The following is an 18,603-nucleotide window of genomic DNA, read 5'->3' on the forward strand; positions in this document are numbered from 1 at the left end:
GCTGGTACGGGTATGTGCACGATAGTATTCCTCTTCGTGCCTGTTCTGTGGGTTCCGTACAGGGGTGAGGAGCCACCTCTTCAGGGGATAGCCGGCATCACCTGTATGGGGGGACGAATGGGGTCCTGTTACTGTTCAACTCAAGAGCGGCCTGTTCATATCACATAAATGGACTTTGCATTGTGATTGAAGTACACAATTAACAGCATACATACAGATGGTCTGTGTGACTGCAATGTGCAAAGATGAGCTTGACCATGCAAGTAGACATGCCCCATGAATGCCTCCAACAGTAATTGACATGTCCTGGGTGAGGCCAGGTCTCAGGTGTCCCTGGGCCCAGGCAGATTTGGTACCACACTGCTGGTGTGATGCCATTCCAACATTGATGTTCTCATTCTGAGAGGCATCACTTCAGTGGTGCTATGGGTGCGTGGTGCTATGCTATGGCTAGGGGTGATCCCTTTGCATGCTTTCAAGGGCACATTGCATTATTGTTATTGTGCTGGACTAATTCTGTATGACTATCTTGACGGCATGTATGACATTTGTGTATTTGGTGGCATGGAATGTTGTGCAATGTGGATGTGGATGGATGTATAAGGTTTGTAGACCTGGATTGTCATCTATGTTGTGTATCTTATACTTGCATGTCCGTTCATCTGAAGTACGTTACGGCCTTCCCAGATGGACATTGGCGTACATCTGTATGTGCATTCGTCCGACGGACGACAAGCTACACCCATTTCGAGTATGTATCTCTCCCCCCCAATCACACCCAGTTGAAGTATGTATCTCCCCCCCCCCCATCACACTGACATGTACTTGTCCTGCAACTCACCAAGTAGCCACAAATGTTGTCCGGCTTGTCGCTCCATGTAGCGTGGGATAGTTGAGTTCCGCAGGACCATGGAATCATGGATTGATCCGGGGAAACGGGCACAACAATGTGTGATTACCTTGTTGGCATCACATACCATTTGGACATTGATGGAGTGGAATTGCTTCCTATTTCGGTAGACTACTTCATTGTGATGTGGTACAACCAATTCCACATGGGTACAGTCGATGGCCCCGATGCAACTTGGGATGCCTGCCAGTGAATAGAAGCCAACTTTGGTGTTTGCAATCTCCTGGGCAGTCCGTGGCATGAATATGTGTTCAGGTGCATGCTTCAGGAGGGCATTGAGTACCTGGTTCAGCGTGCGTGAGAATACTGGTTCTGAGATGCCATGCATCTGGCTCACTGTATGCTGGTAGGTGCCTGTGGCCAGGAAGTGGAGCACAGTCACCACCTTGAGTAGTGGGGGGATGGCAGTTCTGATGTCTATGAGGCTCACAATGTCGTTGTGTATCATGTCCACGATGCTGGTGATGGTATCCTGGTCCAGACGGTACAGGGTGTGTATCTGCTCTGGGGTTAGATTGAATGGACTGGCTCTGATCCTGGGGATTGGTGGGTGCCTCTGTGGTATGATTAGGTGCTGTGCTGGTGCTTGCTGTGGCTGTCTTGCCCTCCTCCTCCTCCTGCGTCTCCTCTGTGCTGCCTGTTGTTGTTGCTGCTGCGCTGCAATCATGTCCTCCAGCCCATGTAATGCTGCAAGTATTGGAACCATCTTGGTGTGGGAAGGGGTGTGGTGTGCTCCTTTTGGGCTGCCACAGTCTCCATTGCCTCCACCTGTGCTGATTGTGTCCACCTGTGGCAGGTGGGAACACTGCTCAGTTCGCTTAACGGGTGGTTCGCGATGGCGGTATTAGTGCCATGGCGGTAAGGGGTTTTGGGGGCTTTACCATGCCACTATTGGCATGTCCGCTCGCCTTGTGATGCTGTGCTATTAGTGGCATGGCGTTATTTACGGGATAGAGGGACGCGCGCACGTGGACTGCCCGCTATTAGTGACACCGTACTTAGCTGTGCCGCTAATAGCAGTGAGCCGGGACGTAATTAGCACAGGGATTTAACGTTAGCGGTATTCCATTACCGGTAACATTAAATCCCTACTGCCTACCGTGTAATGAGGCCCAAAGTCTGATAGAAAAATTATAAACCGTAGCGGAGCCAATAGGCAACCCTTGCGCACAACTTTATTGGTGGAGAGAACACTTGTAGGGCCTCCTCTTGGATTGTCTCTTACCGAGGCACTGGTGTCAAATCAGTTGTAATAGAGAAGTGGGGACTCCCAGTCTCGAGTTTATTCCAGAGAAGACTGCGATCAATAGAATCAAATGCTTTGGCGAGATCCAAGAAATCTACATATAACACGCCCCTTCTTATCTTCGCACATTATTTAGAATGGTTGAGAAAACAAAAGCATGATCCAATGTCAAAAATCCCTTTCTGAATCCGGCCTGATAGCTGGGTAGTATGTTCTCTTCAGCCCAAGCCTGGCCAGCAGACAGTTATTATACATTTCTGAAATGCTATCTAATAATTACATAGGGCGGTAGCAATAGGGATCTAATTGCGAGCCCTTTTTGAAAATAGGTTTAATTAAACTCTGAGACCAAGAATGGCTAATAGTCATTAACACAGCGATTGAGTTAAAGACTGCTAATAAGACCGGCGACCACCATTCTGGGAACCATTTATATACCTCTGATCTAATGCCATCCGGACCTGGTGCCTTACCGATCTTGATTACGGATATGGTACACTCCACCTCTTCATATGAAAAAATAAGGCTAGTATCCACGTTAGACGGCAGAATAGATTCTGTACCGTCTTCAAACATGATGGCCCTAAAATGCTGGGTCCATTCACGGTCTGATATAGGACAAACCATGTCCTGGATAGTGTCCAGTCAGTATGTCAAACGCATTTTTTCGAATGCAAAAATGTCGAAAACATTATGTCAACATTTTCTTTTTTAAAATGTATAATTTTTTTATTTCATACTTTTTTGGGGGTTTTGGTAAGTAAAATAAAGTGTAAAAAAAACCAGGGGTCTGGGGGAACCCCCCCATTAAACATTTCTTTAAAAAAAATATTAACATTCTAAAAAAAAATGTCGACTTAATGTTTTCTACATTTTTGCATTAGAAATAATTGAATTCGAAATATTGACTATAAAAGGTCCTGTATGTCATCCTTGAATCACAAGACACCAGATTCCAAAGGCCCTTTATATCTATATCGCATATAGATGCCTCCAGTCTTTCCCACTGAGCTTCGTAAAACAGTTTTCTCTTTAGGCTCAGGAGTTTTTTATATTCACACCTGGCCATGTGCCTGGTCCCAGCTGTGCCATTTCTTTATCTAGAAGCTAACCACAGGGCGAACCTAGCTCTATGGCAGTCCACATCAAACCATGGGGCATCATTATGTGACCCCGCCTGCCACCTTACACAGTCAGTAAGCTTGGAATTATCAGAGTGCCTACACCTTTCGGAGATAAGTCACCAATTTCATGCTTACTAATACATTAGCTGTATCATCCTCAACTGATGCCTGTAACTAAACATTGCCTCTTGAAGACTGTACACTATCCAGTATCTCTGCCAACTTTTCTTACGATCATTTTCTAGAATAATGGTCCGAGGACAAGTTATCACATGAGGAGATGGGGTTTTGAACAGGTAATCCCATCTACAGTGCATGGAACAGATGTAGTGGATGGAGCGGATGTAATGAATGGAATGGATGTAGTGGAAGGGACGGATGAAATGGATGGAACGGATGAAGTCGCTGGAACGGATGAAGTCGCTGGAACGGATGAAGTGGATGGAACGGATGAAGTGGATAGAAAAGATAAATAGAACAGATCGGAGTGTATGGAGTGGATGGAAAAGATAGAGTAGATAAATGACAGAGTTGATAGAGTGGATAGACTGGATGGAAAAGAGGGAATAAGAAGGGAAAAGACAGAAAGGATGGAAACGATCGAAAGGTTAGAAAGGATGAATCGATGGAACAGATGGAACAGATGAGCGGATGGAATGGATAGAACGGATGCAAAGAATGAAGTGGATGGAAAAAAAATGCAGTTGATGGAAAAGATGGCATGAAGGAAAAGGATGGAGTGGATGGAACAGATGGAATTGATGAAGTGGAAAGAATGGATGGCATAAACTGAATAGATGGAGTGGACGGGAAAGATGGAGTGGATGGAAAAGATGGAGTGGATGAAAAGGACGGAGTTAATGGAAAAAATGGAGTTGATGGAAAGGATGGAAAAGATGGAAATTGATGGAACAAATGGAATGAATTGGAGTTGATGGAATGAATGGAGCAGATGGAATGAATGGAACTGATTGAGTGGATGGAATGAATGGAATGGGTGGAACTGATTGAGTGGATGGAATGGATGGAACGGATGAGATGGATGGAACAGATGGAGTGGGTAAAGTGGATGCAACAGGTGGAACAGGTGGAGGGAGTGGAAGGAAAGGATAGAGTGGATGGAAAGGACAGAGTGGATGGAGTGGATATACCTCGACATATCTCCAAATCTCATTTTTATGCCATGCATACGCTATGTACCTGTATCCCCATGTTATCCGTATCACATGTTTTTCTTTTCCATCCTGTCGCTTTATATATTTATGTATGCCGCTATGTACGCCCCCTGTCCTGCTCTTGTGCTTGGTTGCAGGCGCTTGACTGATAATCACCATATCACACTACTATGCTTACTCTCTCCTATACACCATCATTCAACTAGAACACAGCTATACTATGACACATTCGGTATATCTGTTCTCATACTAACATGACCCCACGAACCCATCATCCTAATAAAACACAGCTAGTTGATCAAATACTGCTAGCTTAGGCGTCTCCTCAGGCCTAACGCAGCCAGAACTCAGTCTGGATGTCCATCCTCCTGACTGAACACATCCAACTGATTTCCTCAGCACCACACCTACCGCTATGAGGCAGCTACCAGCCATCAAGCACACCAGCTGCACACATATCCGGTGCGCCCACGCACCATTCAACTCTCTCTCTCTCTCTACTGACTTGAACTGTGGTTCCCAAGGGCGTTCAACCTACCAGCGATTTGAGGTCATACCAATGATACATAAGGCGCTATATAAATGCCAAGTAACATAACATAACATAACATATGTCACTGAGACCCTCTCGGTGGAATATATCTCTGTAGTTGATAGCTACACATATATAATTCTATATGTTGTGGATGTCAGCCCTGCCACTGTACCAGGTCACACAGTAAAAACTCTGCTACCACTTGGGGTTATCGCAGACAGAAAAGTACCTAATGCTGTTTAGTACTAAAGACCAAGTGGCCCGGAGTAACTACTCCTCCCACAGCAGCGCACTGCATTATGATGCGCACACGCCATGCTAAGCTACGGGTGTCCTCCTTCATCCCTGTCGCCCCCAGTTGTCTGGGTGGAGTGCTTGATGTATATAGCTGTTGAGATAGCTCAGCGGGTTGAGCTCTTGCTGCTGTGATCTGCAGGTTCGAATCCTGGCAAGGCCAACTCATCCTTTCGAGGGCGATACATGAGTAAGTTCTTCAGTTGGGTGATATTGTATGCATATATGTGCTGTGTAAAGTGCTTTGGTGGAAGGGCTATATATATATATTACATGGCCACGGTAGTGGCCATGTAGTTATGGTTAAGTTGCTGTTTCCATAGGAAGAGCACTTTTTGGGCGGCTTATAACTTCGCTCTCCCTGGACAGATCCTCACCAAACTTTGCAAAAAAAGTATTTGGGTCACTCTGAATTTGGTGAGGATTCGTCCAGAGGGGGCAAAGTTATAGGGGGGTCCCAAAACTTTTTTTCTTCCCATAGACTGAAAGGGAAAACATTTTTGCTCGCGTCTACAGCCCAAACCGCTGGACGGATTTTCACCAAATTTGGACCAGGAGCAGCGGCTTGGTCCTGAAAGGGTGCTTTTGCAAATTTTGTGAAAATCCATCCAGTAGTTTTTTTTTAAAATGACCAAAAGTAGGTACATTTGTGATATCTGTCTTCGGTCCGCGGACGGACTTCCCTGTTCGCTCCGCGGACAGTGTCCTGATTGGCCAATCGGCTTGCGTAATGTTCGCGGACATGCAACGTGTTCGCTGATTGGATGGCATGGAGCGTGAAGCGCGTCAGATTTTCGGTAGCGCCCGCCATCTTGGATTCGCGGTCGTCCACGGACAGCGCGGTGAAACTTTGTTCAAAATCTGTATTTAGTAGAGTGTGTTGGTGTGTAGGAGTGTTTGGGGAGGGTCGGAGTGTATGAGATAGGATGAAAGTTGTGTTTTCTATGTGTTAGACGTTCTTTTTGTGTTCGATTTGTCTGCGGACATCACGGGTGTTCTGAAATGTTCTAAATAAACTGAATGGGGGGTGTTCTGAGGACTCAATATGTGTCAGTTTTGTTCGCAAGCAAACTGAAACTGTTCTAAGAACACTCGCAGTGTCCTGAAATGTTTGCAAATAAACAAAATGGGGGTGTCCTGAGGACGCTGTCCGTATTGTTCGTTGTCAAGTTGAATATGTTCTAAGAACACTCGCGGTGTCCTGAATTGTTCGCAAATACACAAAATGGGGGTGTTCTGAAGACGTTGTCGAACACTCGTTGTGTCCTGAAATGTTCGCAAATATGAATGGGGTTGTGGCTGACAAGTTGAATGTGTTCTAAGAACACTCGCGGATTCCTGAAATGTTTGCAAATAAACAAAATGGGGGTGTCCTGAGGACGCTGTCCGTATTGTTCTCAGTCAAGTTGAATGTGTTCTAAGAACACTCATGGTGTCCTGAAATGTTCGCAAATAAACAAAATGGGGGTGTTCTGAGGACACTGTCCGTATTGTTCATTGTCAAGTTGAATGTGTTCTAAGAACACTTGCGGTGTCCTGAAATGTTCGCAAATAAACAAGATGGTGGTGTTCTGAAGACGCTTCTAAGAACACTCGCGGTGTCCGGGGAATGTTCGTAGGGGGTGTCCTGAGGATGCTGTCCGTATTGTTCTCTGTCAAGTTGAATGTGTTCTAAGAACACTCGCAGTGTCCTGAAATGTTCGCAAATAAACAAAATGGGGGTGTTCTGAAGACGTTTCTAAGAACACTCCCGGTGTCCTGGAATGTTTGTAGGGGGTGTCCTGAAGGCATAGTCCGTATTGTTCGCTGCAAGTTGAATGTGTTCTAAGAACACTCGCAGTGTCCTGAAATGTTCGCAAATAAACTAAATGGGGGTGTTCTGAGGACACTGTCCGTATTGTTCGTTGTCAAGTTGAATGTGTTCTGAGAACACTCGCGGTGTCCTGAAATGTTCGCAAATAAACAAAATGGGGGTGTTCTGAAGACGTTTCTAAGAACACTCGCGGTGTCCTAGAATGTTCGTAGGGGGTGTCCTGAAGGCATAGTCCGTATTGTTCGCTGGCAAGTTGAATGTGTTCAAAGAACACTCGCAGTGTCCTGAAATGTTCGCAAATAAACAAAATGGGGGTGTCCTGAGGACACTGTCCGTATTGTTCGTTGTCAAGTTGAAAGTGTTCTAAGAACTATCGCGTTGTTCTGAAATGTTCGTAGGGGGTGTCCTGAAAACGATGTCTGTATTGTTCGCTGACAAGTTGAAAGTATTCTAAGAACACTCATAATGTCCGCGGACATTAAAAGTTTCCATAGACCATAGTTGAAATGTTTGACTCTATGGATGTGATATGCTGCGGTGGTTGTTGCCAGGGCATAGAGTCTTGGGTGCATGGCCATTTGGCCATGCACCCAAGACTGTATGCCCTGGCAAAAACCACCGCAGCATATCACATTCATATTTGCTTATAACTTTGGGTGAAAAACAAATGTATAAGGAACAAAGGTATTAGATACTATGGATGTGATATGCTGCTATGGTTCTCCTTATTATTGTATACTTACTGTTTGGTCTAGTAACGGGAGTGCATGTTTTTCTTGTTAATTTCTGTGATAAAAGAAAATAGCATGTTAGTATTAGTATTTTGTAATGACTTATTACATTGTATAACCAATATACTTTTTTTTTTGGACCCTCATATTTAGTAGATTACAAATCAGAGTACTGTGCAATTTGCTCAGTTTCTGTATTTGTTGCTAAAATCATTGGGTCTGTGGGAGAAAAAAAAATCCATGTTGGATTAAAAAAAAACCTTTTTCTGTTATGCTACAGTTTATTTGTTTGTTTTCAGTGTTCACTTGTTGTTTCTGGCTAATGCTTAATACTTTGGCTTGTTGTATTTTTTTGGAGCAGTAACATATTATTTATTTGTTTTGATATTATAAAATTTTGGAGCAGTTAGATACCAATTGGCGTATTCTAACTGTCTATTTTTTTAATATATTTTAGTGGTATTGATTTATCTATTTGGATATTGTTAAATTTTGGGTCAGTTAGATACCAATTGGCGTATTCTAACTGTGTATTTTTTTATCTAATTTAGTGGTATTCATTTATCTGATTAGTTGTTGTAGAATCTTTGAGCAGTTAGATAGCTTTTGGAGTATTCTAACAGTTTATATTTTTTTAACACAAGTTTACGTAGGGTTTAAATACAGTTTAGTTATCAAATTTTGGTTTTAAGAACATCAAATAAGCGTTTGTAAGATTTCCTGGTAATCTCTGCTTTAGAGTAATGGTACTATCATTACATTCAAACCATCCAAATTTCTTTTTTTATATATGCAGTGTAGTGCCCTGAATTGGTTGTGGCTCCTGCGTGGTAGATTATACCTATTGTTGTGAAGGTTTTCTTACCAAGTGATATTTGACCATGTGTGAATCCAGTCAGCTTGCAGTTGTTTTTGGTACCATCTGCATTGTAACGTAGAAGCATTACTATTATGTATTTACTATGTGTTTGTATTACTAAAGTGGAGCGATTATCTGAATTGCAGGTAGAGCATAATCTACCATGGTTTGCATTTTGTACAAGTGGCTGAAATGGAATGGATTCACAATTTGGTATTGATATATATATGAAGCGTTCATTGGGGATTTCTTCTTGTGTCACATTGTTGCATAGAGTGCATGTATGTTTCCACATGGATGAAATCTGAAAGATTCATTTATAGGTATGTTTTTGTTTTCCAGTACTTGTAGTAAGTACATTAGAAATGCTTGTGTATCTTCCTGTGAATTTATAGTGAATTTCACCATTCCAGCATAGTAGTCCAATTGTTGTCTTATTCCAAAAACACTATGCGTGTTGTCAGGATTGTTTGCTGCATTTCTGTGAAGTACTAACATTTGCAAACACAATGGGTCTGTACTGTGTAAGTAAATGTTGTCAACAATTGGTGGTAATTGAAATAGAATATTCATTGCTACATTTGCGTAGCAACTTACACCAACTATATTTGAGAAATTAAATGGTCCAGGTAGTTCTGTATCTAACTGCTTTTTTTGGAGTTTGTCTTCCTTCTTTAAAGAAGTACTTGGTTTACTTTCCCTAATTGATTCTTTTTTGCTTGTGGTACTTGATGAAGTATTAGTTTCTTTTACTCTCTTTGGAGGATTAGCAATGACATCATGTTGCATTTCTGTTTGATTTATTTTTCTTTTATAACGTTTTACTTTTTGTGGAACAGAATATGTGTTTAGGTGGGGGTGTATAGTGAGCGAAGTCTATTGTATTCTAAAATGCAAGGAATATCAGCGTTTATTTTACTTGCATCAAAATTGATTAGAAATAGACCGTCAAGTGTACGTAAGCGTGATAGTGCTATATAGCTCATGCCTTCTTTAAAGACTGTGTTACCAATATCTATCATTGCTTTGTCTAGGGTAAGACCTTGTGATTTATGAATCGTGACTGCGTATGCAAGAGTTAGAGAAAATTGTTCTCTGCGTACATACATATCTTTGAAGAGAAGGAATCTAGCTGTTGAGCGTCCTATCCTTTTTACTTCTGAAAGTTTGTCAAAGAGTATATTGACAAACTGAATTTTGTTGTCGCGTGGTTATGTTTGAAAGCCAACAACTGTAACCAGTGCTCCATTAACTAGTCCTTGGTCCACGTCAAGGTTACGTTTAAGCATTACTCTGCAATTTAAGGATAATTTTAATATCTTTTCTAAGCCTGCTGTGTTTGAGATTGATTTTTCTAAACTATTTAGTCTTGTTGTGGCTTGGTCACACATGGGTAGTGTCATACCATGTACATCTAGTTTGTCTGTGGCGCTAATTTCCATGATTGGTTGCATTTCTTTACTTAGCATGATTTCATTGAATTTGAAACAGCTTGCAAGAGTTGGCATTAAGGCCATACAATTGACATTTTTGTGGGCTAATTGTTCCATAACATCTGTAGCACATGCATTATCGCCATAAAGTGCATTAATGTGCCGGGTTTTCAATATTCCTTCTGCTTCTTTAGAAAGTATACCAACTCTGATACTTTTTAAAATGTTGGCATAAGTGAGTTCTGCAGATTGCCGCATGTTTTCTGTTAATTCTCTGTATTGGAAATGTTGCCAAAGGTTGACATTTCCAATGCTGCCAACAGTTTTACAGCAGAGTTTGTGTCGTAATGTTTTAAAAATAGGCTCACCTTTTACTGGTGTTAATTGAAGTAGATCTCCAAAAACAATAATGTGTTTTCCTGCAAAGAGCTCTTCATAGTCTGTTTTGAGTACTTCTTGTAATCTGAGGTGAATCAAAGCTAACATCAGGTTGGAGACCATGCTCACTTCATCTATTAGTAGCATTTTCATTGTTTCAATACTCTGCGTAATTCCATTGCAGCTTCTGCAGAAAGTTTGTAATAGTCTAATTTGTTCTGGTGTTCTACTGGTAATAGTAGTAATCGGTGTAATGTAACACCACCTATGTTGTAGGCAGCTAAACCTGTGGGGGCAATGACAACAGCTGACAGTTTGTTGTTTGTCAATTGTTGAAGGAACTTACTAAGGATTTTGATTAGGATTGTTTTGCCAGAACCAGCTTCACCACTGACGTACAGTATTATAGGTTTATAATTATGGCAGGAACATTCTTTATTTTCATGTTTTACACCATGTGCAATTTGTTTTGTTACTTCTTGAAAAATGCTACTTTGCTCATTGTTTAGTTTTGATTGTAGTATAGTTAAGTCTTCCTTATCTTCATACTGACACATGGTGTTTTCTACTTCTATCATAGCTAATTCTGCCTCATTTATTATTAGTGGTTCTCCCAGTGGTTCTTGGCTTCCTGTTACAGAAGGTTGACTACTGTCAGGAGTGTCCTTATCTAGTTAGGCTTGGAGTTCTTCTTCGTGTTGCTGTTCATTGTGCAACATTGTTTTGTACTGTGTAAAGTTTACATCAGTTATAGTGCTTTCATTTGCTTTGAAAGCATCCTCATATGAGTCATAGTTATCTAGCAATTGTTCTTCTTTTCTCCATGGTTTGAAGAGTTGTAGCAGGGACATGTAATATACTTCTTTATGTTGAGGAGTCTTTAATGACAATTTGGTATGATTAATTAAATTTGGTTTAGTGAGTTTAACTAAGCTGCCTTCACAGTTTGTTACTCTATATTTACCTTTTTTTTCATCAGGTTTCATATTATTTTTGTATGTGTAGTTTTGGGCTATGTGGTATAGACACATGTTTTCCAAAGTATTACTTCTGTTTGGGTAGTATGTGTCCAATAAATTGTTTTTTAAAATGTCTTGGCTGTTGGGATCATGTTTGGCTATTGTTTGGCTATTGTTTCTATATCTTCATATGATTTTAGAACTCTTTTTCTAGATTTAGCTGGACCAAGACTTAGCCATACTATATTTTCAGATTTACCATACAATGCAGTACCAGTTAAACGATCAGCTGCTTCATATGATCCACATTCTCTATGGGTGAGCATTTTTATGCCCAAGCTGTATAATTTCTGAGATACTGTTTTATCTGATGACAGGTCATTCCAGAGGTCTTGAAGCTCTGTCTTTTCTGCTTTAGTTAAGTGTGCTGTGACATATCGTGCAACTGCAATACAATTGTCTGCAATGTACTGCACATCTATGTTTGCATTCCATAAGTGGGCAATGATTGCATTATAATCATTGATATATTTTCCTTCTTCTTTTCTTTTTATGTAATATGTATTTTTAGGTGACTTACCTTTAACACTATGTCTAACTGAAGACATGAGGTTGTTCACTTGACCTGCATTTGTAACTGGTCTAGGGAAACCAAATCGGCATTTGGTGTAGTATTTCCCTTTGTTTTTGTATTTGCGACGACAATATTTTCCACATTTGTGTCTTTGAAATTGTAAAATTTGTGCATGAAGATCACTATTTGTGGCTTCTGATGGAATTTCACAAGTGAGATATTTTTCAATAAACTGTAAAACAGTGGCATCACTGTCTTGACCAAATTTAGGAGCATCTTTAATCCATAAAAGCATGTGGATATGTGGTGCTCCTCTGGCTTGGTATTCTTTTCTCCAAAAGAAGTGTTGCACTTCTCCAAGGGGAGGAACAGTTTTATTACAAATAAAATGTAGCACAGCAATGAAGCGATGGTGAAAATATCTTGAAACATTAACAGGATCCAAAGAACAAAGTTCTCCAGCTGTTAGTATATCTATGTTTGTTTTGTTTTTATTTGATATGCGTAGGAAATCATGTAAATCTTCCCATGCATATTCTGCACAACTTAATGTAACAAACCAAGTGGGTGGGCCAAGGTTTCTGATCATACAACGTACATCCCCATGACGTCGAAACCAGTACTCTTTAGTAACACGCATATTTGCTAATAGATTTGTAATATTTGATTGTAAAACCTCATCCTTTTGTTGCACTTTTTCTAATAATTGTGTAGCTGTCATATTTCGAAAGTGTGATCCTGATTTTAATATGTGTGCAACTCCGTAACATAAAGTTGCTAGTTCACTTTCAAAGAGTAGGTGGAATATGTATTCCACATTTTGTCTAAATCTGGGATCTTCAGAATACATCCGTAATGAGCGGTATTCTGAAGCTGATATTTGAATAGGTCTATCATCATACCTTCCTCCTTTGCCAGTAGGAAAGAGTAGAGGAAAAGCACGTGCTTCTATACTTTTTTCCCATATGCTGATTGGCGATCCTTTTGTTTGACGCATTTGGTAAGTTTCCAGTACATCTTCTACGGTGTCATTACAGTGCAAAGGATGAAATGTATAATGGTCTAAAGTATTTGATATTGTAGCAGGATCTAGTAGCTCAAATTGACCAGCTTCTTGTGTTTCTTGAATTATTTCAGTTGTATCTTTCAAGTTTTCTTCAATATTAATTTCTTTGTAATATTCATTATTCTCTTTAAGATATTGGAAGGCTTGTCTAACTTTATATAAATCTACCAGCTGTTGCCATATTTTTTTGTCTTTTGTAGGTACTCCATTTACTAAGATAATTAAAGATTGCTGCATTGGACGTTGCACTCCTAGAGTATGCACATTTTCTTTTAGATCTAATGGTAAATAAACTACTTTTCCAAGAATGCCTTTTGCCAATTCAGAAGGAGGTAATTTTGCTGTTTTTGGTTGAAGGCGTATTATTGCTTGCAATGGGTGTACTGTTTGAATTATGATGCTCTCATATAAATTAAGTTGTTGTAGGGGTTTTGGTACTGGGTATAATTCCAAATTATTTGTGATAGCACGTGAAGGAGTTTGGTTGTTGTCAAGTTTTGTAGTGCAGTAACTGCAAAGTATTAAGGGCTCAGTTATTTCGTATTTGTTTTCTGCTACAAGGTAGAGAGCTAATTCAATCCATTTAGAATCTTCATTGTCTTCTATTTTGTATGATAGGTCTACAGTTTTTGTGTTACTTTTATAAAAAGTTCTACGGCAACATACACATACATGGTTTGGTACTTCAGCTGATGTACTTTTAAATTTTAGTATTTCTTTTTTGTATGTGTTTAGCAAAAAGTTGCCATGTGTAGAATTGTTGCTAATTTGTTTTAAAGCTATTTCATTCTGTAAATGGCTTTCACTTCCAAAATATTTTTTCTGGATATAGTGAATTTCTTCAAGTAGGTCTTTTGCTCTACCATGTAGAAGGATGTTATTTAACTTTGCTAGTGCTAAAGCAGGACTTTTAGCATAGTACAGTTTATAGATTAGATTTCTTATAGTTGAATGATGTGTTGATATCCTTTTGATATCATGGAAAGTGGTTTTACAAGTAGGTCCTGTAATGCAGGCCAATGAATGTCCTTGTAGTCCTGTGTACTTGCGCACTGGACAGGTATCCAAATTTTGCAGTAATTTAATTTTGATTTTGTCTTTGCTTTTTACATATTTATTGAGGAATTGGCGTAAAGATTTGAAACATTGTTTGGGAATGTTACACATTGACGTGCATGGCCATTTGTACACTAGACGTTCTGATTCAGTTGAATGGAGGGGTAACTCTAGGTTTTCAGGGCATATTTTTGTAAGGAGTACTTCTTGTTCCATTATGGTATTATTCACTTTTTCATAACCTCGACCACTGCCATGTATGGCAATTGTATTTGTTTGCTTTTGTTTGTACGCTTATTCATTAAAATATGGTTCTGTGCTCGTAGTGTGATTCCATTCACCTCCGCAGATACTTAAGAAGTTCTTTCTGTTGACATTTCGCTTATTGAGAAGTCTTTTTTGTAATTTAGTTATTAGTTTTGTTAGTGGTTTAATTTTGTTTAACAGTAAAATAAATAACTTTCTTTTCAGAAGAATTGCACTGTCCATCAACGCTTCTAAGATTAATTTCCTATCATAGGTTTTAAGCATTGAACCTGATTTCTCTCCTGTTTTTATAAGATTTTGAAGGACTTTGTGACGGTACATTTTGGCTAAAATACTTTTATTGGTATGCTTACTTTGCACTATATTAAAAGTTGAAGAAGTAGTTTTATCTGTAGTGATAGCTGATTTTCTGTTGGTTTATTATACATGACACAATAGGAGAGGAGGGGAAAGGAAGGTAAAGGGGGGGACACCAACCACAGGGATAAGAAAGGGCGAGCTGAGAGAGGAAGATGTAGAGCGGGTTTTATTTGGGTAGTGAGCAGATCTTCTCGTGCTCTGAGACGATAGTCTCAAAAGCACTACGAAGTCGCTCCCCCCTGCAGAATACTGTGTCACAGTACATACATACAACTGTGACCCTCAAAAGGTAAGGGTCATCAGCATTCTGTATGGCCTGTGAGGCAGCTTGAGGAAGACGCTGTCCCACAGAGGTGGTGCTTGTGGTGACAGGATCAGAAACAGAGGATGAAGTAGAGGAAATCAACCTGCTACGTTCTTCGCAAGGTACAACCCTGCGAATAGCCCCAGAGTGAAATGACCTCAGGTGTTGCTTCATAGTAGTGATCCCAAAGCTGTACTTACCGTGCTTCCCACGACTGAGTATAATTTTGCACTCATTGCAGGTAACACGGTTCGCACGAGTCTTAGGAACATTACAATGAATGGTAAATAACCGCCACATCCAAGACTCACGCCTAGTGCGGGTAGTAGGGTTTTCCTCTACCTCATTCTCATCATCCTCTTCTTCCGCCTCCGCATCCTCACTCCTGTTCCCCTCTTCAGGCCCTTGGGGAGGTGGTGGTGGTGGAGGGGGTGGGGGTAGTGCTGAAGCAGGTGCAGCACCAGGTGGCAGTTCTGCAGCCAGGGATGCCATCTCGATGGTGTAATCAGCAAGTTGCTGGAGAAATAGCTGTGCTCTGAAGAATAGCCAGAAACACAATGAGAATAAGCTCTAAGGCGTGGTCTTTTATAGGGGTGCTTGTGCGCGGTTCGCGGACATGCGCGCTGTCCGCGGACAGATCGAACACAAAAAAAAGTTTGAAAAGTTTCAAAAGGTATGTAGAAACTCAGGATTACTATGTGGGACTTGTGCCATGGTGAGATTTTATTGAAAAATATTATGGATTAATTGAAAATGTACTTTTAATTTGTTCGGGTACCCGAACAGTGTCCGCATTCAGAACACGCGATCAGCGTGGGCGCGGTCATATGATCCATTCGCGAACAAGTCCGCGAAGGAAGCGCATGTCCGCAGGACACCAAATGCACGGAGATTGGCTAGCGCATGCGCGTTGATGTTCTACGGACACTGTTCGGGTCCTGAATTAATTAAAATTGCGTCACACGTGAAACAAACATTTTAGGACACTGCGTGTTTCTTAGAACAGTTTAAATTTGCTAGCGAACAGTAAGGACAGATATACTGTTCTTCAGGACACGTTCAATTTCGTTTATGTACGAACATTTCAGGACACCAATTGTGTTCTTAGAACATTTTCAAGTTGCTAGCGAATAGTACGGACAGGTATAGTGTTCTTTAAGACACCTCCATTTTCGTTTAATTACGAACAATTCAGGACACCGCGTGTGTTCTTAGAACAGTTTGAACTTGCTAGCGAACACTACTGACAGATATAGTGTTCTTTAGGACACTTTAATTTTTTTTTTTACGAACATTTCAGGACACCGCGTGTGTTCTTAGAATAGTTTCATCTTGCTAGCGAACAGTACGAACAGGTATAGTGTTCTTCAGGAAACCTCCATTTTCGTTTATTTACGAACATTTTAGAACACCTGCACTGTCCGCGGACACCTACATTGTTTTTAAAAAAAAAAAGAAACTATTTACAACACAATATAAAAATTAAACTTTATTTAACATATATTAATAATTTATGACAGAGAAGGTGAGGCAGAAACAGAAACAAAAACAGGAGAATTAGGGGTTTCATCATGATTGTTATTAGGTGAAGAAGGGATGGAAGTCTCATCAAAACGTTTTGGGTTATGGAGAGTGTTTGGGGATAATTGACTGGGATATGGTGAGGGGGGACAAGTACATGTGGGGCAATGGTATGACGTTTTTGTTTTAAAATGATCTTCAACAAAAATTTTCAAATTATTAAAATTGGTCAACAATAAATCAATTTTTTCTTGTATGCTGTCAAGCGTGTTTTCCATAACAGCTTCTTCAGAGGTAGTTTGTATTTTGTTATGCTCTGTACAAAAAAAATATATATATATGTTAAATGTATACAAAATAATAATAATTAAATGGTTTATATTATAAAGTGTTTACCATTAGTTTCACTATCTTGTGACATTTCTTCATGTGGGAAATGTTCCTCTAGCCATTCCAGAGTACTAGACATTTCTGTGAGAGAAAAAAAAAAGATAATATATTTTTTTATCTAATACAGAAAGTTTATAAATATATGAATAAAATTAAGTACACTTACTATTTCAGGTAAGATATGTCCTATGTACTCAGTGGGTCTGCTCTTGTTCTCAGTTCTGTTGTGTTTGTGAGGTAATTATGTTGGAAGCCAATTTATTTTCTTGTGGTATATTCCATTTTAGAACATAGTGCATTTAAATGAATGGTTAGTGTGTTGTATATATGGGTTACATTTCTTATGTATTAGTACATATAATGTGTTTGTGTGCTTTTTTTTAATTTGTTAAATGTTCCTATGTTATGATATAACAATCAAACATACCCCCCCAGAGTTTTTTAGGTAGTGGTACTGTTCTTCGAACATGTTCGCGAACATTAAAAGAGTTCGCGGACATCAAGTACAATAGAAGAGATTCAGTCAGTTCCATATGATATGTATATAAAGTGAAAGTCATTATTGTTAAGTTGCACTACTAAAAACCTATGAAATTCAATGAAAAAACTTTGTTAAAGGGACATTATGGTTAAGTTGCGCTACTAAAAACCTATGAAATTCAGTGAAAAAACTTTGTTAAAGGGACGTTATGGTTAAGTAGCGCGACTAAAAACCTATGAAATTCAGTGAAAAAACTTTGTCAAAGGGACGTTATGGTTCCAAGTAAAACCGAAAAACCCTTGAAATTTGCCAGTTATGGTAAGCTAAGCAACCATAACTCGCGCGACCACCGTGCACTGCTAAGACTAACACCCAGGACATCAAAGATGACATCACAAATGTCATTGATGACATCACTGATGACATCACATGTCTGGCTCGCTCTTTTTTCTTTTGCTGACATGTCTAGGCCACATGGTTTTCTTCAGTAACAGTCAGAAACTAAAAATGTTATTTTATTTGTAGACGTATACTTCAAGTAGGTTCTTACAGTAATTCCCTTAGAGTCCAGTCACATCATATGAAACATATACATACGGGAAGACACAAGCTTGAAAGACAGCAATCCTTTTTCTGCATAAAGATAATCAATAGACTTATGAGCACTTCCTGATAGTTCTGTTGTTTTTTTTTATGGCTGTACTTTCCCTGTGGGTCCAATCACATCAAGTGATACATATACATAGGGTAAATCGCAGCTTTGAAACAGAGGAATCATTTATTTGCATGAAAATAATCAGTTAAGCTATGAATTGTTTCTGCTACTACTTGTGCTTTTTTGCTAACTTCACTTTCCCTGTATATACCCATATTGGTATGTGTTCTTGTGTCTTTGTGTTTTGTCTATAGTAATGCAATTATGTAATACATGTGTTTTCTTAGCTACGTATTACATATTTCACAGTACACAAAAATCTATTAAGAAAACTATTATCATTTCATTATTCAACATATTAACATTACGAATATTATACCTTCATCTTGTATGCTGCACACAATGTTATGTTTCTGTATGAGTAGCTTAGTATACCAGATAGAACCCCGTAATAGAATGCTATTTATATCAA

This window comes from Ambystoma mexicanum, chromosome 13 (assembly GCF_040938575.1).
Source record: "Ambystoma mexicanum isolate Mex_15411 chromosome 13, UKY_AmexF1_1, whole genome shotgun sequence".
Classification (NCBI taxonomy): domain Eukaryota; kingdom Metazoa; phylum Chordata; class Amphibia; order Caudata; family Ambystomatidae; genus Ambystoma; species Ambystoma mexicanum.